At 41.2% G+C, this 24,760-nt stretch overlaps 1 pseudogene; it reads left to right on the top strand.

Moving 5' to 3' along the window:
- The first annotated feature begins 18,661 nt into the window (after positions 1-18,661).
- LOC123117451 (putative F-box/LRR-repeat protein 23) lies at positions 18,662-21,489 on the top strand (annotated as a pseudogene).
- The last annotated feature ends 3,271 nt before the right edge of the window (positions 21,490-24,760 follow it).

The raw sequence follows: 24,760 nt of genomic DNA, 5'->3' as shown, positions 1-24,760 counted from the left end.
CCGGAGGAGGAGCACCGTGAGGAGGAGGTCACCGGAGGAGGAACACCATGAGGAGGAGGAGGTCGCCGGAGGAGGAGCACCGTGAGGAGGAGGTCACCGGAGGAGGAACACCATGAGGAGGAGGAGGTCGCCGGAGAGGAGGAGATGGAGTGGAGGAGAGGAGGAGATGGAGTGGAGGAGAGGAGGAGAATAATGAAGGGGTAAGTGGCTGGCCGGCCCTTTTAAACTTTTGTCCCAACTTAGCAGTGGCGCACCATGCACTGGTGCGCCATTGCTATTTTTTTTGAATCGTGAAGGCGGCAAAATAGTAGTAGCGCACTATTCACTGATGCGCCATTGCTAAATTTTTTTAATTTTTTGATTTTTTTTTAATTGTGAAGGCGGGAAAATAGTAGTGGCGCATTATTCATAAGGTGCACCATTGCTAACTTGTTTTTTTATTTTTGTATGTTTTTTGAATTTTGAAGGCGGGAAAATAGCAGTGGCGCACCATGCACTAGTGTGCCATTGCTAATTTATTTATTTTTTGCATTTTTTTCGAATTGTTTTGCCTCCAGATCTTAAAAGCATCGTAACTTTTTTTCTGTTAGGTTTTTGAGGATTCTAGAAAATCGATAACGGACATAGCCCGTTGAATATGGATGTAACTTTTTGAGTAGATGATTTTTCATATAAAAAACTTTTTCATCGGAGGTCGTATGCAAAAGTTACGGCCATTTTACCGAAACACGATGGCCTTTTGCAAAAAAAAATCAAAATTCATGTTTGTTAATTTTCCTAACAACTAGAACCCATAACACATGGGCATCTATTTTTTTGAATTTTTTTTTGAATCTTTTATCATTTTCTTTTATTTTTTAAAAACCTAAAAGGCGATCCACCGGGGGGGTGTTTGTGTGTGTTTGTGTGTGTGAGATGTTAGTAATGGCGCACCCTCCCTGGTGCGCCATTGCTTTACTAACCTCACACACACACACGCAGGCACACCCCCACCAGACATAGCAGTGGTGCACCTAGGTGTGGTGCGCCATTGCTATGTCTGGTGGGGGGTGATGGACCCAAAAAAATAGCAATGGCGCACTGCTCATGTGGTGCGCCATTAGTAAAAACATAGCAATAGCGCACCTGATTCTGGTGCGCCACTGCTATATAGCAGTGGCGCACCACCATCATGGTGTGCCACTAGTAGAGATATTGGGGATAAGCCTTTTTCTATTAGTGAGTCAATAATCTAGTTCACATCGCCATGTGATTAACACCCTAAGAGTTCTAAGGTGTGATCAGGTTTTGCTTATGAGAGAGATCTTTAGTCAACGGGTCTGGAACATTCAGATCCGTGTGTACTTTGCAAATATCTATGTCTACAATGCTCTGCATAGAGCTACTCTACCTAATTTCTCCCACGTTCAATGCGTATCCAGATTGAGACTCAGATTCATCCGGATCAGTGTCAAAGCTTGCATCGTCGTAACCCTTTACGACAAACTCTTTATGACCTGCATAATCGAGAAACATTTCCTTCTTCCTCTTTAGGTCCCTAAGGATAATTTTGACCGCTGTCCAGTGATCCACTCCTAGATCACTATTGTACCCCCGTGCCAGACTCATGGAAAGGCACACAGCAGGCCTGGTACACAGCATGACATACTTTATAGAACCTATGGCTGAGGCATAGGGAATGACTCCCACTCTCTCTCTATCTTCTGCCGTGGTCGGGCTTTGAGTCTTAGTCAAGTTCACACCTTGAATATAGGCAAGAACCCTTTCATTGACCGATCCATTTTGAACTCCTTCAAAACTTTGTCAAGGTATGTGCTTTGTGAAAGTCCTACTAAGCGTCTTGATCTATCTCTATAGATTTTGATGCCCCTTTCATTGAAAAATTCTTATTAAAGTATCCTCTTATGCTATCCAAAAATTCTATATCATTTCCAATCAGCAATATGTCATCCACATATAATATCAGAAATGCTACACATCTCCCACTCACTTTCTTGTAAATACAGGCTTCACCATAAGTCTGCATAAAATCATATGCTTTGATCACCTCATCAATGTGTATATTCCAACTCCGAGATGCTTGCACCAGTCCACAGATGGATCGCTGGAGCTTGCACACTTTGGTAGCACCTTAGGATTGAAAAAACTTCCCGTTGCATCATATACAATTCTTCCTCAAGAAACCTGTTAAGGAATGCAAGTTTTTAACATCGATACGGCAATTGCTGACATGATTCGGACAGACTTAAGCATCGCTATGGGTGAGAAAGTCTTATCATAGTCAACCCCTTGAACTTGTCGAAAACCTTTTACGACAAGTCGAGCTTTGTAGACAGTGACATTACCGTCAGTGTCCGTCTTCCTCTTAAAGATCCATTTATTCTTTATGGCTTGACGATCATCGAGAAAATCCACCAAAGTCCACACTTTGTTCTCATACATGGATCCTATCTCAGATTTCATGGCCTCAAGTCATTTTTCGTAATTTGGGCTCATCATAGTTTCTTCATAGTTCGTAGGTTCGCTGTGATCCAACAACATGATTTCCAGGACAGGATTGCCATACTACTCAGATGTGGAACGTGTTCTGGTCGACCTACAAGGTTCAGTAGTAACTTGATCTGAAGTTTCATGATCATCATCATTTGCTTCCTCTCTGGTTGGTGTAGGCATCACGGGAACGGCTTTCTCTGATGTACTACTTTCCAATTAGAGAGAAGGTACAACTACCTCATCAAGTTCTACTTTCCTCCCACTCACTTCTTTCGAGAGAAACTCCTTCTCTGGAAAGGACCAATTCTTAGCAACAAAGATTTTGCCTTCAGATGTGGTAGAAGGTATACCCAATAGCTTCTTTCGGGTAACCTATGAAGGTACACTTCTCTGCTTTGGGTTCGAGCTTATCAGGCTGAAGCCTTTTAACATAAGCGTTGCATCCCCAAACTTTTAAGAAATGATAGCTTAGGTTTCTTGCCAAACCATAGTTCATACGGTGTCATCTCAACGGATTTAGACAGTGCCCTATTTAATGTGAATGCGTCTGTCTCCAATGCATAACCCCAAAATGATAGTGGCAAATTGGTAATAGACATCATAGAACGCACCATATCTAATACAGTACGGTTACAACGTTCGGACACACCATTACACTGTGGTGTTCCAGGTGGCGTGAGTTGTGAAATAATTCCACATTGTTTTAAATCAAGGCCAAACTCGTAACTCAAATATTCACCTCCGCGATCAGATCGTAGAAACTTTATTTTTTGGTTATGATGATTCTCCACTTCACTCTGAAATTCTTTGAACTTTTGAAACGTTTTAGACTTGTGTTTCATCAAGTAGATATACCCATACCTACTCAAATCATCTGTGAAGGTGAGAAAATAATGATACCCGCTGCGTGCTTCAACACTTATCGGACCGCATACATCGGTATGCATTATTTCCAATAAGTCATTAGCTTGCCCCATTATTCCAGAGAACGGAGTTTTAGTCATCTTGCCCATGAGGCATGGTTCACAAGTATTAAATGATTCATAATCGAGTGATTCCAAAAATCAATTCGTATGGAGTTTCTTCATGCGCTTTACACCAATATGACCTAAACAGCAGTGCCACAAGTATGTTGCACTATCATTATCAACTTTGTATCTTTTGGCATCAATATTATGAATACAAGTAACTCAGATGTAGGTAATATGTTGGATGATTAAACCTATAGCTAATTGTCGCCCTTGTTTCCTTGTCTTTGCCGATGAGTAAGGCAAGTGAAGGCTTTATATCGGATGATTAACACTATAGCAACATGTAATAAATACATTGAGTCAGATTGATGGAAAATACATTGAGATGGGTTAGGAACATGGAGATGGGTTAGGAACATGGAATACATTGAGTCAGATTGATGGAAAAAATACATCTATCTAGCGGCCTGATTACTTAGGTGCTAGCTGCTGACATGCAATCGGATGTACGCCGTTCTGATCCTTCACATAGGCAGAGGAGACCATAGATTTTTATCTTCACAGGAAAATACCGATACCTAGAAAATTACCTTTTAGATTTACATGTGGAGTCATGGTGGAATTAACTGCCAGGAAGCAGTGGTGGCAGGGGCGTGGAAGATGAGGGAACAGTGGTTAGTTGTTCTTTGAGGCGTGATGGAGGCGACATGAGGGAAAGAGGAGAAAGACGTGAGGGAAAGAGGAGGGAGACGTGCGGAGGAAGGACTGTTTCTACAGGGATTTTTTAGCAATTGTGAGACAATGTTCCCTTGGCAATGTGTGGAAAAAACCTCTAGGGAGGTAGTGGGACATCATGCATGGACTATGTATACATCTAACGGGTGTCAATAACTATTAAGTAGATCGAATGGACAATAATCTAATTCTCAAGGATTAACGTGGATTCTTCGTTGGTGCTTCCAATTAGTAAATATAAGATGTGTATAACTATGATTGAGATTCAATAAACCATTTGCATTGGGTGTATGGCCATAGAAGGTTTTATTCATGTAAACAGAACAACATTTATTCTCTGACTTAAATGAATAACTGTATTGCAATAAACACGATCTAATCATGTTCATGCTCAACGCAAACACCAAATAACATTTATTTAGGCTCAACACTAACCCAAAATGTAGAGGGAGTGTGCGATGGTAATCATATCAATCTTAGATACACTTCCAACACGCATAGCTACCTCGCCCTTAACTAGTCTCGGCTTATTCTGCAACTCCTGTTTCGAGTTACTAATCTCACCAACTGAACCGATATCAAATACCCAGGGGCTACTATGAGCACTAGTAAGTTACACATCAATAACATGTATATCAAATATACCTTTGTTTACCCGGTCAAAGAAATATAACTTTGTTTACTTTGCCATCCTCCTTATCTACCAACTATTCGGGAAAGTTCCGCTTCCAGTGACCATTTCTTTTGTAATAGAAGCACTCAGTCTCAGGCTTGGGTCCAGCTTTGGGCTTCTTCACGGGAGCGACAACTTGCTTGCCATTCTTCTTGAAGTTCCCTTTCTTTCCCTTGCCCCTCTTGCTAACCATAAACACTTGATGCTCCTTGTTGATTTCTACCTCCGCGGCCTTAAGCATTGCGAAGAGCTCGGGAATCGTTTTCGTCATCCCTTGCATATTATAGTTCATCACGAAGCCTTTGTAGCTTGGTGGCAGTGATTGAAGAACTCTGTCAATAACACTATCAACTGGAAGTTCAACTCCCAGTTGAGTCAAGTGGTTATGATACCCAGACATTTTGAGTATGTGTTCACTGACAGAACTATTCTCCTCCATCTTGCAGCTATAGAACTTGTTGGAGACTTCATATCTCTCAACCCAGGCATTTGCTTGAAATATTAACTTCAACTCTTGAAACATCTCATATGCTCCATGACGTTCAAAATGTCTTTGAAGTCCCGGTTCTAGGCCGTAAAGTATGACACACTGAACTATTTAGTAGTCATAAGATCGAGCCTGCCAGACGTTCATAACATCTACAGTAGCTCCTGCAGCAGGTCTGTCACCTAGCGGTGCATCAATGACATAATTCTTCTAAGCAGCAATGAGGATAATCCTCAAGTTATGGACCCAGTCCGTGTAGTTGCTACCATCATCTTTCAACTTAGCTTTCTGTAGGAACGCATCAGGGGAACGGTAGCACGGGCCATTGATCTACAACATAGATATGCAAAACTGTGAAGACTAAGTTCATGATAGATTAAGTTCAGTAATCAAATTACTAATGAACTCCCACTTAAATAAACATCCCTCAAGTTATCTATGTGATACATGATCCAAATCAACTAACCCATGCCCGGTCATCACGTGAGATGGAGTAGTCATCAATGGTGAACATCTCTATGTTGATCATATGTACTATATGACTCATGTTCGACCTTTTGGTCTCCAGTGTTCCGAGACCATGTCTATACATCCTAAGCTCGTCAAGTTTAACCCAAGTATTCTGCATGTGCAAAACTGTCTTACACCCGTTGTATGTGAACGTAGAGTCTATCACACCCGATCATCACGAGGTGCTTAAAAATGACGAAGTTTGGCAACGGTGCATACTCGGGGAGAACACTTTTGTCTGGAAATTTAGTGAAGGTATCATATTATAATGCAACCGTCATTCTAATCAAAATAAGATGCATAAAGAATAAACATCACATGCAATCAAAATATGTGACATGATATGGCCATCATCATCTTGTGCTTTTGATCTCCATCTCCAAAGCATTGTCATGATCTTCATCATCACCGACTCGACACCTTGATCTCCATTGTTGCGACAGGGTCGTCTCACCAACTATTGCTACTACAACTATTGCATGGCGCTTATGTTTCATAAAATAATTAAGAGACAACCCTAAGGCTCTTGCCGGTTGTCGATATTACAAAACATGATCATCTCATACAACAATGTATATCCCATCACGTCTTGACCATATCACATCACAACATGCCTTGCAAAAACAAGTTAGATGTCCTCTACTTTGCTGTTGCAAGTTTTGCGTGGTTGCTACGGGCTTCTAGCAAGAACCGTTCTTAACTACGCAAAAACCACAATGATGATTATCAAGTTTGTTGTTTTAACCTTCTTCAAGGACTGGCCGTAGTCCGATTCGATTCAACTAAAGTAGGAGAAACAGACACCCGCGAGCCACCTTTATGCAAAACAAGTTGCATGTTAGTCAGTGGAACCAGTCTCATGTGCATGGACATGTAAGGTTGGTCCGGGCCACTTCATCCCACAATGCCGCCGAATCAAAATAAGACGTTGGTGATAAGCAGTATGAGTATCACCGCCCACAACTCTTTGTGTTCTACTCGTGCATATCATCTACGCATAGACCTGGCTCTGATGCCACTGTTGGGGAACGTTGCATGGAAAACAAAAAAAATTCTACGCACACGCAAGATCTATCCATGCATATGCATAGAAATGAGAGGGGAGAATGTGTCAAAGTACCCTCCTAGACCGTAAGTGTAAGTGTTTAGTAACGCAATTGATGTAGTCGAACTTCTTCGTGATCCAACTGATCAAGTACCGAACGTACGACACCTCCGTGTTCAGCACATGTTAAGATCGATGATGTGCTCTCCTTCTTGATCCAGTAAGACGGGTGAAGTAGTGGATGAGTTCTGGCAACACGATGGTATGACGACGGTGATGGTGATGCTATCACCGCAAGGCTTCGCCTAAGCACTCCGAAAATATGAACGAGGGACGAAACTATGGAGAGGGGCACCGCACATGGCTAAGAGATTGTCGTGGTCTTGTGTGGTGCCCTCTCCCTCATATATATAGGTGGGGGAGAGGGGAGGCAGCCAGGAGGCGGCCCCAAGGAGGTCGAATCCTCCTTGGTCTCCTGCCCTAGTCGTGCCCCCCCCTTCCATGTTTGTGCACGGGAGGAAGGCAGGGGGGGTGGCGCCCTCCCTTTCCTTTCTCTCCTGACGAGAGAAAGGCAGGAGGAGCCAACCCTCCCCCTTTCCTTCCCCTAGGGCCGACGACCAGGGAGAGCGGCACACCAGCCCCTTGTGGGCTGGTGTGTTCCCCTCTTTGGCCCATTAAGCCCATATAGCTTCCCGGGGCTTCCCAGAACCCCTTCCGGTGATCCGATGAATACCCGGTACCTCCCGAAACTCTTCCGATGTCCAAACATCATCGTCCTATTTATCAATCTTTACATTCGGACCATTACGGAGCTCCTTGTCATGTCTGTGATCTCATCTGGGACACCATACAACATTCGGTCACCAAATCACATAACTCATATAACACTATATTGTCAAGGACGTTAAGCGTGCGGACCTTACGGGTTCGAGAACTATGTAAACATGACCGAGACACCTCTCCGGTGAATAACCATCAGCGGAACTTGGATGCCCATATTGGTTCCTACATATTCTACGAAGATCTTTATCAGTCAAACCTTATGACAACACACGTAATTCCCTTTGTCTATCGGTATGTTACTTGCCCAAGATTCGATCGTCGGTATCTTCGTACCTAGTTCAATCTCGTTACCAGCAAGTCTCTTTACTTGTTCCATAATACATCATCTCGTAACTAACTCTTTAGTCACTTTGCTTGCAAGCTTCTTATGATGTGTATTACCGAGAGGGCCAGAGATACCCCTCCGATACACATAGTGACAAATCCTAATCTTGATCCATGCCAACTCAATAGACACCATCAGAGATACCTATAGAGCATCTTCAGGATCACCCATTTACGTTGTGAAGTTTGATAGCACAGAAGATATTCCTCTGGTATCCGGGAGTTGCATGATCTCATAGTTGAACGAATATGTATTTGACATTAAGAAAGCAGTAGTAGTAAACTGAACGATCATATGTTATGCTAATGGTTGGGTTTTGTCCATCACATCATTCTCCTAATGATGTGATCCCGTTATCGAATGACAACCCATGTCTATGGTTAGGAAACCTTAACCATATTTGATCAACGAGCTAGTCTAGTAGAGGCTCACTAGGGACACGGTATTTGTTTATGTATCCATACATGTATTTAAGGTTTTGGTCAATAAAATTCTAGCGTGAATAATAAACATTTGTCATGATTAAGGAAATATAATAATAACCATTTTATTATTGCCTCTAGGGCATATTTCCATCACGGAAGCTCTGCTGAAAAGGAAGAAGGGTCGTCGGCAACGTAGTTGATCACATGGGCAACTTCGGTCTCGGGATCTACCGAAGAGAAGCGGGGGAAGAAACAGTAAATACAAAGCACACAAATGCATGGCATGACAAGCAAGGGGTGTTCTAACGCAGTGCTACACGATACCGACAAAGGGGGAAAACATTCAGAGGGGTTTCCCTGGCGTTTGGCTTTTTCCGGACAGATGAAAAGAGGGGACGATTCCAAGTTCAGCATGCTAGGGGCATGTGACAGAGGAATGGATTGCATAAACGGATTTGTTGGATTTTTTGAGCAATTTTTATATATAAATTATTTTCATCCGAGTTACAGATTATTTTATATGATTTTCAAAGATTTAAACAATTTCTAGAATTAATATAATCCAAAAATCATACAAATTGTAACTGGTATGGGTACACAGAAGTGTACCCAACATTGTGCTGGTGTGGTTGACTGGTGGGGCCAGTCAACTGCCCAGTCAATAGTTGACTGGTCAAAGGACCCGTTGGGCCTATGTGTCAGTGTCATTATTTTTTAATTAATAGTTTATCTACTTTACTAACAGGTTAATTAATCAGCGGACCCCATTGTCTGCGGCTATTAGCTCTAATTAAACGAGATTAGCACCTAACCTATTCATGGACATGTGGGGTCGGGGTACAGGGTCTGCTGGCGTTTAGATGTCGACGGCCACAGAATGCAGCGGTGGGACTCATAGTTGCCAGAAATCTGGGTCGCCCAGGTCAAGGAACGGGGTCGAGGGTTGCGAGTCGACACCCCTCCGGAACGTGGTTCGACGAGGGGTATACATCTTCGGGGCGCTAATCAGGGACGTGGATCGCGATCCCAAGGATTTTGGGTCGATGACCCCGGTACGATAGATCGGGTCGTGGTACGAGATCCCAATGAAGTTGGGTCGATGACCCCGGTGCGCTAAGATGGGTCGTGGTACGTGACCCAACTGAATTTGGGACGATGACCCAGGTGCGCTAAGATAGGTCGTGGTACGTGAACCGACTGTATTTGGGTCGATAGCACCTAACAGTGCGAGACGGCGTCGTCATACTGAATCCCATACATGCCCACACACACGAAAGATCAAAGAGTAATATAATTACATCGAAGTTCAGAATTGATTTATTGAAGAAAAAATAAGTTCAGACTTGAACACATGAGTTCACTGATGGGTTAAAGGAAAATATCAAGTTCACAGCCAGTACGTAGAACAAAGAACAATTTATTCGTATAAGAAAAGCTAAGCAAATGGAGATGATCGATGGCAGCAATCTGGTCCAGTATCCATGATCCATCAGGTACTTCATGTACCTGCAAGGAAAATGATGAAATGAGTCAATAACAAGTCGAACAAGTTTACTAAAATGATTAGGTTACAATACAGTACCATTTATTTCTTAGTCTTTGCGGTCTTCTGCCTTTTTGTTGGTTGTGTTCCTTCATCCATAGGTGGTTCATCATCAACAGAATTATCCTCTAAGTTCTTCCAACGAAGCTCCTCAAGTTTGGAGCTTGATTCCTCTAATGAAGAATTATCTGGATATACATCCCACTTGTAATGTGGCCCGTTCTTGTAACTTTCTCTAAACCTGGACAGTAGGCGTATATTCGCATGGATATAGACGAGCTTGTCTGCATTCTTCCCATTAAGCTTATTCCTCTTGACATTGTGGATAAAAGAGTACGTACTCCAATTTCTCTCAGCCGATGAGCTACTAATAGGCTGGGACAAAACTTTCTTCGCTACCTCAGCCAACTCTGGAGTTTCGGCACCATAACTGAACCACCAATCAATGGGATTCATTGTGACAGCATCTAATTGAACAGCATGCATTGCAAACATCCCCTTCTTTGTGACGAAGTGATTAAACTGCATACGCAGTAGATTTTCCTCATATTCATCTTCTGCTATCTTGGCAAAAGCCTCTAAAACAGCAGGCATAACCTCACTATCTTGATTAGGAGCTTTTCTGGCAACACCCCCAGGAAGCATTTGTGGAAAGATATTGGAGGTCATAATATTTAGGGCAAAGGGCAAAAGCTAAGCAATGAAATTGCCAATTCATCTTACCCCAACGGCGAAGAATTATCTCATTTACCCTGGAGAAATCTCCCTCGTGAGGGTGATCTCTCTTTTTCATCACATCCTTTATCTCTCCTAGCATGGTGTCCATTTTCTCATATATCTCACCAACCTTGGAGCCTTCCCCGTCGCCAAACTTGACAAGCAAATACAGCGGCTTTGTGATTCAAAGGATGATGTCGACCTCATCCCAAAAGAGGTCATCCTTGATTGTTCTGGTAACAAGATCTGCTGTTGTTCTGGCATGTTCATCACCAACCTTTGTCCATTCTTTCCACTGTGTACTCATCACAGTCACAACAAGTGCCTTCCAGCAATCTCTGAGCCTCTTCAGTAAAATATAGTGTGATGCAAAGCGTGTTTTGGCCACTTTCAGAAGGTTTAACTCTGAATTAGCTCTAAAAAGAGCTAAACAATGTGAGTGATTCAGAATGTATTTGACAATTATCTTTCCAGCCTTATAAGTTTTGAGAAGCCATGGGAACTCATTGGCAAAATCTTTAAATATCAGATTTAAAGTGTGAACCACACAAGGGGACAAAAATATATGCTTGTGGGTCTGTCCATAAAAAAAACTCGTTAGTACATAATTAAGTATGACTACGAAAGCAATAAACTATCAAATATATTAATTATGTACCATGCACTTACATCCGCAATTGCTTTGCCAGCTACTCTACAATTTGAGGCATTATCTGTCACTACTTGAAGAACATTCGATGGACCAATTTCATCAATAGCTTTTAATAAAAATTCAGCAATAGCTTCACCACTTTTCTCAGTTCCAGAGAAATCTTCTGCATAGAGAAACATCGATCCACGACTATTCGAAGCTATGACATTAATGAGTGGCTCCTTTTCAATATTCATCCATCCATCGCTAACAATAGAAACACCATGCGTATACCTACGAGTACGACATTTATCACGCTATAGTTAGTATAAGAATTAAGAAAAAATGAAATATTCTGGAATTAAGAATATTGACGTACGCATACCATGTTTCTCGAACTGGTGCTAACTCTTTCTCGACATTTGCCTTGCATGCATCTAAAAGTGTGGTTCTGGCTTTCTCATATGATGGTGGTTTGTAGTCCTTTGGAGCTTGTTTCATTGCAGATACCATTTCATAATATTGAGGGCTTCTCATCACATTGAAAGGAATACCATTTGCAGTAATAAACTCCATGATTTTCAGATCAACACTATCTCTTTGCATCACACCAAATGCTTCTACTAATGGGCTATACGTCTTCTTGGGAACAGTCTTTGAATCTCCTTTCTTCGCGTGATCCTGTTCAAATTCATATTAAAATCAGAAGAACACTTGAATAATTCTGTTTACAAATTAGAAATTTATATGTATGCCATGTACCTTATCCCATAATCTTTTGTACAGGCTGCGGTCATTAGCTACCGTAGAGCAACGTTGGATCTGTGCCTTCTAACCAGGTGGAGGTCCAAAAAAGTGCGAACGAATTCTAGTATAGCTGCTGCTGAACGACCTCTTGCAGTGCATGCACTGCCAAAATTTCGATCCACCAGGATTCTTCCCTTTTGCCTCATCAAGAAGGGGTTGTTTAGCAGAATTTCCAGCACCTTGCTCGGCGGATTCTTCTTCTCCATCTCCTTCACCGTCACTAGCGTCCTCCTCCTCATGGGCCTCATGATCATCGGTGAAATCTTCCCTTTCTTGTTCTTCTTTCTCGTTCTAATTTCTGCAAATTGCTATGACAACCACAAGATTTAATGTCTGCTAGTACTAACTAAAGATCAAATCATCAAAGAAGAAAACAAGATCTGAATCTAAAGTGGTAAATGTTCATACCTGGTGATCTTGTTGCAACGAGCAAGGCCTTCTTGGATCCACGTGCTGTTCTAGAGAAAAAAAGATGAAGAGGCGGATGAAATTATGGGTTAACCATTAACGAGTAATGAGGATATTTATAAGGTTGAAAAATGACGCCTAGAATTACCATTTTTATTTTATTTTTATGTGGTTACCATTTTTAAAATGGTCTAATTTGATTTGTTGCCTCACTATTTGGTCATGTATTGCCTATTTCCTATTATTATTATTTTTATTATGGATAGTCAGGGAAATATTTAAAAAAAGTGGTCAACTTTTTTTAACACTCGTGCAGTTGACAGTGGCATTTTTCTACACGTGCAGTTGACAGTGACAAGTTGTCGTAGGTTAGAACGCAGGATGCCCCTCATTATATATGAGGTCAAGGATACAACATGTTCGACCTAACACTACTTGTATCTACTCACAATGTATAACACCAAGCTCATACGTAACTCCACTCGTACATCATATTCGACACAAACTCAACAACCCGAGACCGTCTATTGCATCAAAACCATTTGTTGTCACATCAATGACGTTTCCCTTTAACAATCGACAACCAATGCTTGGCCGATCTAACAGTTTGAATCTAGAAGTGGAAGGAAACAGAGGGATAATAGGTACCCTACTCATCGACAAAAACGCCTAACCAACTCGGGAGCCCATAGGCACTCTTCCAAACATGAGCAATTATTGTGTGTTCGTCACCCCGTCCCTTCCCACGGTGGTTGCACGGCGTTCAATAATGATTCCTCTAGTTTCTAGTCCACCATTGGATCCAACGTTGAGGTCGGATGGACAAGTAGGTCTCTGCAGTCGAACCGGTGATTGTGGCGATGACATACAATAAGGTCTCCTTCGGCTTTGTTGGCGTTGAATTTAGCGACCAGAATCATGTGGACATGTTTGTGTTTCTGTGTGTGAAAACATTGGAGTGGAGGAAGTTTTACCGATTGCTTGGGTTGGGTGGATACTATTTTTGTTGTCAAGCGACAGCGCGTGCTCCGCTCTAGGGCAGTGACATGGATGCGCCATTTGATAATTTGGCATGTGTCGGGATGAAGACGATGATGGACTTCCGAAGGACTGATTTGTATCCATGAAAGGTTTTTCATACAATGTCGGTGTTCGATTAACATAGAGCTCCAGCTCGTCCAAAGGGAAAAAAAACTATGCGGAACTATAGTGACATTATGCTTGCAGTTATACATATATATGATGTTCAAATTATATACTTTTATTCTTTTTATATATAATTAATATTTGTTAATAACCTGTTAATTGTTGCACTTTAAGGATATATAATTAGTGTTTGTTATTTATAGTTTAAACAAATTATATTTTCACAACGTCGGTATTGGTGTAGTTGAGGAAGGTCAATATTATGATTCGGATGTCATGGGTTCGATTCAGTTTTTGCGCAGTTACATATTTTTTGTTGACAATTTTTCTCATGGAGGGAAAGAAAGATCTTTATGATCTGCATTGATCTATTTTCCAATATTGCAGGGGGGGGGGGGGGGGGGGGGGGGGAATCCGGCCTGATTTCAGTTTTTGACTAGTAACATATTTTTTTGGTGAGAATTTTTGCATGGAGGGAAAGAAAGATCCCTACTATCTGCAATGATGTATCTCCAAATATTGCAAGGAGGAAAAAAAACCCGCCTGATACTTCACAAAATAAAAATAAAAAAAATTACAAAATGGGGCCACACATCAGCCCTCATTCCGTGATTTTTCTCATCTGCCATTATTACTTTCCACGAAGCGTTTCGTCGCACAACTATCCTCAAATCCCGCTTCGTCCTCTTTATCGGTTCATCTTCAAACCACCAGTCCGGCATGGATCACGCTCCAAGCTCCCACCGTCAGCCTCCAGCCCTCCACGGCTCCACGCTCTCCTCTTTGCCCTTCCCACCAGGCCGGCAAGGTCGTACCAATGGCGGTAGCGGGACCGCGGAAGGTCGGACTCCGGCAGGCCGGCCGAGTTCAGTATTTTGTAGTGCGGTATGCGATTGCCTGGCCCTGGTAAGCATCAAATCCCCATGAACTCCTTCATATTTCTGGCAATCTTGCATTCTGGCTTCTAGCAATCCTGCATATCAAATCGGGGTCATTGCCCATCGATCGGGGTCGCGATCCGGCAATCGATCCAGCTCGACCCGCCGTCGTCCCCGACCCTCGATCGGGGTCGATCGAACCCGGGACGCTGGAGGGCGCTATAGACGTCACCAAGACGCATTCGATTGCGCGCGATGTCGTGGGTTCGATGAAGGCCTCGGCGGGCGCTGGGGACGGCTGGAGCGGAGCTAGGGCGTGGCGGAAACGGTGACAGGGGCGGCAAGAGGACGAGGGAAAGGGCACACCCGGCGCGGCAGCTCACCACGGAGCGAGTAGAGGGCTCAGGGGAGCTGGGGGAGGTCGAGGTCGTCGGTGATGCGTGGTAGAGCACGACGGCCGTGGTGGAGGGGATCGAAGCAGGCAGCGGCGTTGAGGGCCGCCAACTCCAATCCGATGGCGCAGTGATCGCATCGGGGGACAGCGGTCCTCCTGGGAACGTCCGAAGGGATGGCCATGGCCATGAGAACGATGGCAGCGCGACCATGGGCGTGCTCGAGCTCGTGCGGGAGGAGGAAGGGGCGAGCGAGAGGGGGGAAATTCTGAAGGGGCTAGGGTTCGGGCGAGAGAGAGACGGAGCGGCTGGGGTTGCCCTTATCCTCCCGGGGTCTTGTAACGGCGCGGGGAAGCGAGGTGGTGCGGTGGAGACGGCGGGCGGTGGTCGGCCTCCTGTAGCGGAGGTAGAAGGCGACCGGCGGGCCGGCTGGCTGGGCCAGCTAGGCTAAGGTCCAGTGGGGCAGGGGGGGCCTCTCTCTTTTTCTCTTTTGTTTTTTTAACTTTTTTTAATTTACAATTATTTTTATAAACCAAAATGGTTTATAAGATATAAAACTTGCACCTTATTTAGTTTAATAAATTTAAGCCACTGCCACAATTAGTTTAGCATTTAAATAAAATAGTTTCGCATTTTCATAATTTAAATAGCAAATAAATTATTGTTTTAGACACTGTTTGAATTAGTTTAGGGCATCAAACTACTTTGTAAAAATGTTGGGTCACCACCATAATTAGATATTGTATATTTTCCACAAGATGTACATTTTAGTTTTCATGTTTGTGGAAAATATTATTTTGACTTTATTTTAAATTTTCAAAACGGCTTCGATTTTTATCAAGTGGCAATTTGGCTTAGTTAAACCTGATGACATGGAATCATTAGGGGGGAATTACTATAGCTTGACACTTGGGGTGTTATAGGCGGGACGGGAGCTTGTGGCGGAGGGGAGTGGACTGGAGTGGAATGCAACTAGGGTTACCTTCGGAGTGTGGATATGGGTCAATTTATCTGGGGTCGGGTGGGCCACGGTGGGCCAGATCTGACGTGACGGGTGTGTCCAGGCGTCCCCATATCCGGTCCAGATATGGGCCGGGTATGGTGCCGATTAGTCTAGGCATCTGGACCAGATATGGGGAGTCCAGTTGGGTGGCAATTTTTCATTTGGACACTGATCGGGCAGCCCGCGTGGGCGTTTCGTGCGGATATGGGGTCTCATGTAGTTGCTCTCATACTTTCATTTTTGTTCTTAAGACAACTTCCATTCAGGAAAATTGTTAGGCGAAAAAATAAATACTTTATTTGATTACCCAATGATGCCACTTGATAATAGAGCACTTTTACTGGGAGGAGCATGCACACACTGTGAGGACTGAGTTGCATCATGATATAGTAGCACACATATCACTTGGGTTCATCTAATACTATATCACTTTGTTAAAAAAAAGGAATTCAATTATTCTCCTTATATGAAATCTGATTAGGCGATGAACATCGGAGAACAATGAGTATGTGTAAATTACTTACTCTCTTTTTTTGCGGGTGGTAAATTACTTACTCTTATCCCATCCTAAATAAATCTAGCTACAAACTGAGTTATATGTATTGATAACATATTACTCTGAGGGGAACTCCTACCCTATTTCAAGATCAAACATGAAACTGAGTTTGAGAAGATCAAACATGAAGCAACCAAGTGTTGCAACATCAGCTAGAAATCAGTACGACACCATTGTAGAACGAATAGATAGTTAGGTTCCAACATTAATTATCAAAAAGGGAACAAACTATATGTTACTTCAAAAAGAACTAACATTTACCCCAGAAAAAAAGGAACTAACATCATATCTAAAATGAAAAAAAAAGTAGTTCTTACATGTAGCCAATGAGCAATATGAATACCTCATAGTTTTTCTTTCGAATATCAAATCCAACTCACCTTGGAGCTTCTCGTAGTGATGATTTCTGTTAGAGGGCATTTGATGGTCAACCTTATCAAGTTTGCTCGCTCAGTTCATCTACGTGTGGGTAGGTCGGTCACTCCAGTTTTTCATTCTAGTTTTTCCTGCTCCCCGCTGGTTTAATCTTCACATTTTTAATAAAGAAAATGTATATTAATGATTTGAAAAAAAATCACGGATTAAAAAAGGCTTCATTTATTTGAAAAGTTCATGCATTTTTAAAAAGTTCACAGATTTAAAAAATGATCATAAGTTTTAAAAAATGTTCCCAAAATTTTAAAGGTCTTGATTTTGTGGATTTGAAACATGTTTGTGGGTTTGGGAAAAGATTCCCAAAAAATTTAAAACTTCATGCATTTACAAAGTGATCCTGAATTTGAAAATGTTAATGGATTTTTTAATAAAATTACACAATAGAAATAAAGTAGGAAAATAAAAGAAAAGGGTAAAAGAAAAAGTAAAATGAATAAGCCAAAAAAGATGAGAGAAATGGAAATAAAAAAAACATAACCAATACCATCCTAAAAGTATCCTAGCGAAAAAGGCCCCAAAAAAACCATAGGTCTTTTCTCACGAGGGCAATCCCTACATGGCGCTTCAGGCGCCCGTTATAGACAATTTTGTTAACGGGTGTCTGAATCGTAGACACCCTCCCGTGAGCGGGGCCGACCCACATTTTTTTCCTGTCTTTCCAATCGCAAAAAGCAAACTGTAAGTGATGGGTATGGGAGGCAATAGCCAACGGGACTAGCAACCTATTTGTGGCAATTTGTTTTTTGTACATCTTTAACGCTAAAAAACAACGCCCTGTTTGTGCCTAGTTTCTTTATCTTTTCATTTTCTCTTTCCTTTTTTTAAATTCATGAAATTTTCTTAAATTTTTGTACCTTTTGAATTCACGAACTTCTTTTGAATCTCATGTACCTTCTTCAAATTTGTGAACTTTTTCTTTTATCTATATGTTTTAGTTTTCATAATTCATGTTCTTTTTCTAAATGGATGAACTTTTTTCAAAATCGATGAACTCTTCTCAAATCTGATAATTTTTTTTTAAATTGATGAAACTTATTACAAATTTGATGAACTTTTTTTGAAAATCAATGAACTATTTAAAATTTTAATCCATTTTTTAAAAAAATTGATGATTTTTTCAAAATCATTGAACGTTTTCCAAATTTGATGATTTTAAAAAAAATCAGTGAACTTTTTCCAAATTTAATAACTTTTGAAATTTTTATGAATTTTCCAAATTCATGCTCTGTTTTAGAACATGTGAACATTTTTTATTTGTGAAATATTTTACAAAAAAATTAGTAGTCAACAAGGCTAATCGATCAATAGAATGACCGTTCCAGTGGTTTATTTTAGTTGTACTGATCGGGCAAGCGAGCGATAGAGCGAGTCGAGTTCTCATGCGAATGGGCCGGCCCAAGAGATCGTGCGTGAGCGCTGGTACAACAACCCAACGCCAAATAGGAAGGTTCCAAAATTGATGGGAAAAAGAACGTTGTATCAGCTTACGTTCTTCCTTAAGCGCCAAATAGGAAGGTGCTTAGCTTATTCCGTGTGGAGGTTAGGCCCGGGACGCGAGAGACCGCCCTTGGTTTTCTCAACAAAAAAAAAGTAGGCCCCTCAATAGTCTTCCTCATCAATCAACACCCAAAAAGGCCGATGGCTCGCGTGATGTAAAAAAAAGGCCGATGGCTCGCGTTCCCCTACTTCGCCTCTATAATTGGTCTCTCAATTCACCGGACGCTCTGACAGTTACCTGTTTCAGTTTCAGACGATACACTCCTAGATCTATCATTGATGGATGATGCGGCGCCGTCGGCGAGGGACTGGTCATCGTTGCCCCTCGATGCGCTATCCTCAATCTTCGTTAGGCTCGGCGCCCTCGATGTCCTCATGGGCGCCGGCCTCGTGTGTCGCTCTTGGCTCGAGGCGGCGAATTTTCCAGACGTGTGGCGATCCATCGACATGGTCAAACATGATTCCGTGTTCCTAAAGGGCGATGCTGTTCTGCGCGAGATGGCGAAGGTAGTCATCGACCGTTCCGACGGACAACTCAGGGTGTTCGTCGGGGGGATGTTTGTCACCGATGAGCTCATCAAATATATCATGGAAAGGTGATTTTTCTTCCATTATTACTTGATTTATTATGCTCAAAAGTTTGTTAACTAATTAAAGCCGTGTCAGTAAAAAATCAACTTAGGTAATAATTTGTTGTGCTTAACCGAACAACAAATTGATTTGATTTCTGATAAATCAGATTCAGTTCTTTTAGCAACAATAGTAGGGAATCGCTGATGTAACTCTTTTTCATTAATATTGGTGGGACATGTACAGATGGCTATACATTAGGTATAAAATGTTACAAATGGTTCACAAATAGTATCCCTTCCTTTAAGCTTGGTTTGGCCTTCTTGACGCCTATATCAAAGTGAGATTTGAAGTGTGAAAAGATGCAATATTCCAAGTTGTTGACCTTCTTTTGCTTCCAAATGATCCAACAGCCGGCAATGAGGCACTCTTTGAAATTGAATTGAGTATCCCCCCTTCCCATCCATGAGCATCACTACAATTTCATAGGCAGTGTTCCACTCAAACCTAGAGCAAGCCAAAATCTTTGGCTGAAATCTGAATTGAAGAAGAGCTGCATAAGGTGCTCATTAGGCCCATCATCACACAAAACACAATTACTGGTTTCAATGTGGATGTGCTTTCTTATCAGGATAACTCTGGTATTTAACATGTGTTGTAATAGTAGCCAAAACAAAAAATTTGTTTGGGAAAGCTACATGATTTCCATATCCATTGGAAATGCTTTGGAGGATCATGTGGATTTCTAATAAGTTATAGATATATTCTTTTGATAAAATATTGATTGATATGCCAGTAGATTGCCAACTGCCATTTTTGTTGTTGCTTTTTTGTGAGTGATTGTTGCTGTTGCTAATCATGCCATTTATAATATTCCGCATTATTGTGCTCTGTTGGACAAAAATGGATGCCATAGGTAGGTGAAACATATCATAAAATTCATTAGCAACAAAGTTGTATGCAATGGCAACATTGATGCTATGTCTTCTACATTTGAGAACAAATGTGGGAATCTTGCCTGAAAAGTCTCATCATTCCACTTATCAAGGTAGAGTTTGACTATGTTTCTAGAAGCAGGTTTACATGCTATCTTGTTCTTGAAATCCTCTAATATAGAACAACAGTCTCTTCACTAGAAAGGTCCAACGCTAGTGGGATAGCTAAGCACCTCACCATCATTGTAATATGTATTCCAAATCAATTCAAATCAAGGTATATCATGCTGGTAGAAGAACTTGTATAAGAATTTAGTGAGCAGAGTTTTTTTTGTTTTGAGATCAAAGAATACATAGGCCACCAGATTTTTTGGGAAGGCGTACATTTTCCCATTTTACCAGACAATTTCCATGCTTATTAATTCCTTTTCCATACCAAAGTTGACTTCTGCCAGATTTTAAGTGGTCTAGGATCGTAATAGGTACTCTAATGCAACACATGGCAAATATTGGGAGGGAAGAAATCACCGCTTTAGATGCACAAACCTACTAGAGTATGACATCATTGAAGAAATACCAGATAGTCTTTTGTCAAGTCTAGACACGATAGGCATCAGATCATCCACTTTAGGTCTAGTAGAACCGTACGGAGCCCAAGATAGGTGAAAGGTGTATCTCCTTTTAAAAAACCAAGAATGTTAGCCACCCAATAGCTCTTTCATCAGATATACTAATTGGGACCAAAGACGACTTGTTGTAGTTGACTTTCAAACCGATAAATTCTAAGAAAATCTTTATAACATTCATCACATGTGATAGTTGCTATGGTTCTACAGGCATGATAATAAGTGTATCATTTGTGTATTGGATAATAAATTCCAGCTAACACCATCATTCCCGCATTCATTCATATGAAAAGATTGCCCTACTATTTGCAGGTCGCCCTTGCTGACTACCCTTCGACTTGTATCTTGCTTCGGGGTCTTCAGCAAACAACTCGCTAGTGTTATAAAAGAGTCACCTCTGCTGGAGCTGCATTCCCTTGAACTTGAAAACATTGACCTCACCATGAGGGAACTAACCACTATCCTTGAGAGCTGCCCTATCTTGGAGGTTCTTGGGTTGCACTATTGTTTCTTGATCAACTGCAGTGATGAGCATACCTTGCGGGCAAAATTCACCAGGATCAAGAGCATGACGCTCAAGTGGGATGACGAGTGTTGTGTCGATTAATAAGATCCGACAATGACCATGCTCTTAATTCTGAAGATGAGAGGATAGATTATTCAGTGTGATCCGAAGTATAGTGTGATCTTTATGATCGGTATACCTTATTCAAAATGGATCCTTATGTTTGTGATAGTTCTTCGCGAATTTATGTTGCGCATAATTCTGTACCAATTCTAGCTTGTACCCCCCCCCTTTCAGATGCATTTTAATACCTTTGTCTCTAGCGTTGTATTAAAGGACTAGTTATTTAATATGCTTGTTGAAATAAAGAACTTGCGTTAAATAGGCGACGGGAGAAACACTCATATATGGCTTCCATAGTAACTCTCTTTATGAAATGTTGGTACGCTGCATCTTCTTGGATGCTACATAATTATCTTGCTAAAAAAATCTTTAACGGAGTAGCCAAAGGTTGGTGACTCTTTGAACTCCAATTCTTGTCCAAAGAGATCTCTATTTGAATTTAGTATCTTTAGTGACTCCACTAGTTCCAGCTCAGGCTACCCTGCGAACTTGGCTAGAGTGAGAGTCTAGGACCTATTTCTTTCAGCTTCAGGGACTAGGTTCAACTTTGTAATCTGAAACAAACAACTATTTGGAATCAACATTCATAGTGTATTTTCCTAAAGCATGTCCCGTTGTACTTTAGTGGAAAAGTTGATTACTAATGAAGCGAATACACAACTGATTTGGTAGAAGTTGAAGCTGAAACAAATAGGGCCTGGATCTCGGTGATTTGGAATTTGATATATATGACTAATTTCCTGTAAGTTCTTCAACTCTAAGGTGCAACCAACTCTCTTGGCCATTTGACTTAACCATGAGTCATGAGTTTTAATTAGTTCAAAAATGGAATTATTTTGCTTAGTTTGAGCAGTGCCAAATTTGTATTAACGCCTCATCTAGGCTTTGATGATTGCCATTTCCATTTCCATTGTTGTAGCTAATGGGATTACCTACATGGTTAGCATAGGGCTTCTGATAATTTATTACCTTTCATTGTCGAAGATGATCTCCCCACATGCATTGGGCATGGTTTTATGTCAAATGGTCTGTATGTTTCTTAGCTTTTGAAACTGGTGGTCCCATTAGCACCACTTCCATGCATGAAGAGCACATTATTGGATATGAAATTTAAATCAATATAGTAAGTATGGTAGGTTAACCAGTCCCACACTCGGTGATTGGGACAGTTTTTGACGACTTTCGCCATCCTATCCCATGTTGTTGTAAGCAGTTCACACTCTACCTAAAGGAAAAATGTACAAGCTGAATGAACGTTCACTACAAGAAATATGTCAACTAGTGACCTTCTGTCAGTGACCCTGGAAGAATTGGTCATAGATCTATGACCATTTCAGACCAATTGGTCAAAAGCTGTTCGAGGGGCTCCAAACCCTAAACCATTGCGACCATTTTGGTCAGAAAGGTCGTAATTTCCTTACACGAAAAGGTCATAAAGCAAACAGCGCTAGTCCGCTGCCTTATTTCTAGTTGTTAACGACCAATATAGATGGTCACAGCCTTGTAAATTGTGGTGGGTTGCTATGACTAGGCGCCACCTCATCAGTTTTGCCTATGTGTCATGTCCATGTGGCAGTTTTTGCCCTAGGTTGTGAAGCAACCTATATTTCTGTCATTCCCAAAATTCCCAAAAAAATCTCATAAATTCTTTGGGTCATATCTTCGTCAAATATGTAAAAGTATTGCTTGCCTAGTTCAAAAATAATTCGAAAATATTCATTTTCCTATTCTGTTCAAAGCAGCACTTTGTGAAGGAAGTACCACTTTAGCATGTCTAAATGGTATCCATTTTCTACAGTGCTTTCCTATGCCCAAATAACCATCCTCCACCAAATGCTAGCTCAATCCATTCATTATTTTGAGCCCAACTTCAACATTCGTATTTATGTCCAGTGTGGTAGTTTGTAAAGCAAGTACCACCTAGGCTCCTCCTTTTGAGGTGAAAATTTGTGAAGACGGTCTTCTTAGTAACTGATCATCCTCAGCCAAAACTCACGCCCATTAGCCATGTGCATTTCCCGTACCGCAAATCAAACACTTGGCTGCTTATTCATGTTTGAGCATCGATCGGTCTCCTCGTGAGAATCTTATGTTGTGATTTATTTCCTAGCACCTACCTGGGGAGTGCCCAACCCACTAGACATGCCTAGGCCGCCCAGAACACAAGACAACGCCACGGTCACGCGGTGACCACGCGGCGGGCATGCGAGCTTACGCGCTCTAGAGTTGGGGCCCTCGGCCACCGTCCAAACCTCGATGTCTCGCCATCAAACCATGTATTTCTGATTAAATAGATACTTATTTACCTAGAAATGATTTTTGGAAAAAATAAAGAGCAAACTATGAGGCAGCTGCAGTTCAAATTTGACCCGCTTCCAACTGAATCGACGGGATTTTGTCTTTTTCACCAGAGGTGGATCAAAAATTTTGACACCCAACCATTTTGTCAATTGTGCATTATATATGGCCTAGTATTTTATAAAATTGATTAGGTCCAATTTTGCAACAATTATTTGGTAGTTCCTTCACAAAAACCCTCCTTTTGGGCACTCGGAAAATGAAAAATGAATTTTCTGTGCAAAGAAAATGAAAACTTCCTTAGGCAACATTGTTTGGAATTCCAAGATGCACCCTCGTGCACAATATGAGATCATTTGAACAAACTATCCCATGAATGTAGCCATAAGATTGATCATTTGGCTTGAAAGCCATGAATCTTCACGCATGATAGCTCATTCCTGAGAACATTTTTTTAAAATAATTACCGTATTACAAGTTTATTATTTTTCCTGGAAACTTGATCACATATAATGACACAATGCGAAGGTTTTCCAATTTTTTGATTTTTTTTGAATTTTTTATGCCCGTTTCAAAATGCGGTCAAAACGGCGGGCTTGACCGTTCCTAGCTAGTGGTTGAATCTTGGAATTTTTTTGGTGTTTCTATAATTAAATAGATACTTATGTAACTAGAAATGATTTTTGGAAAAAATAAAGAGCAAACTATGAGGCAGCTGCAGTTCAAATTTGACCCGTTTCCAGCTGAATCGACAGGAATTTGTCTTTTTCACCAGAGGTGGATCAAAACTTTCTACACCAAACCATTTGGTCAATTGTGCATTAAATATGGCCTGTTATTCTATAAAATTGATTAGGTCTAATTTTGCAACAATTATTTGGTAGTTCCTTCACAAAAAACCTTCCTTTTGGGCACTTGGAAAATGAAAAATGAATTTTCCATGCAAAGAAATTGAAAACTTCCTTAGGCAACATTATTTGGAATTACAAGATGCACCCTCATGGACAATATTAGATCATTTGAACAAACTATGCCATGAATGTGGCCATAAGATTGATCATTTGGCTTGAAAGCCATGAATCTTCACGCATGATAGCTCATTTTTTAGAACACTTTTTTAAAATAATTACCGTATTACAAGTTTATTATTTTTCCTGGAAACTTGGTCACATATAATGACACA

This window comes from Triticum aestivum, chromosome 5B (assembly GCF_018294505.1).
Source record: "Triticum aestivum cultivar Chinese Spring chromosome 5B, IWGSC CS RefSeq v2.1, whole genome shotgun sequence".
Lineage (NCBI taxonomy): Eukaryota > Viridiplantae > Streptophyta > Magnoliopsida > Poales > Poaceae > Triticum > Triticum aestivum.
This window is presented reverse-complemented; position numbering and strand designations above follow the sequence as displayed.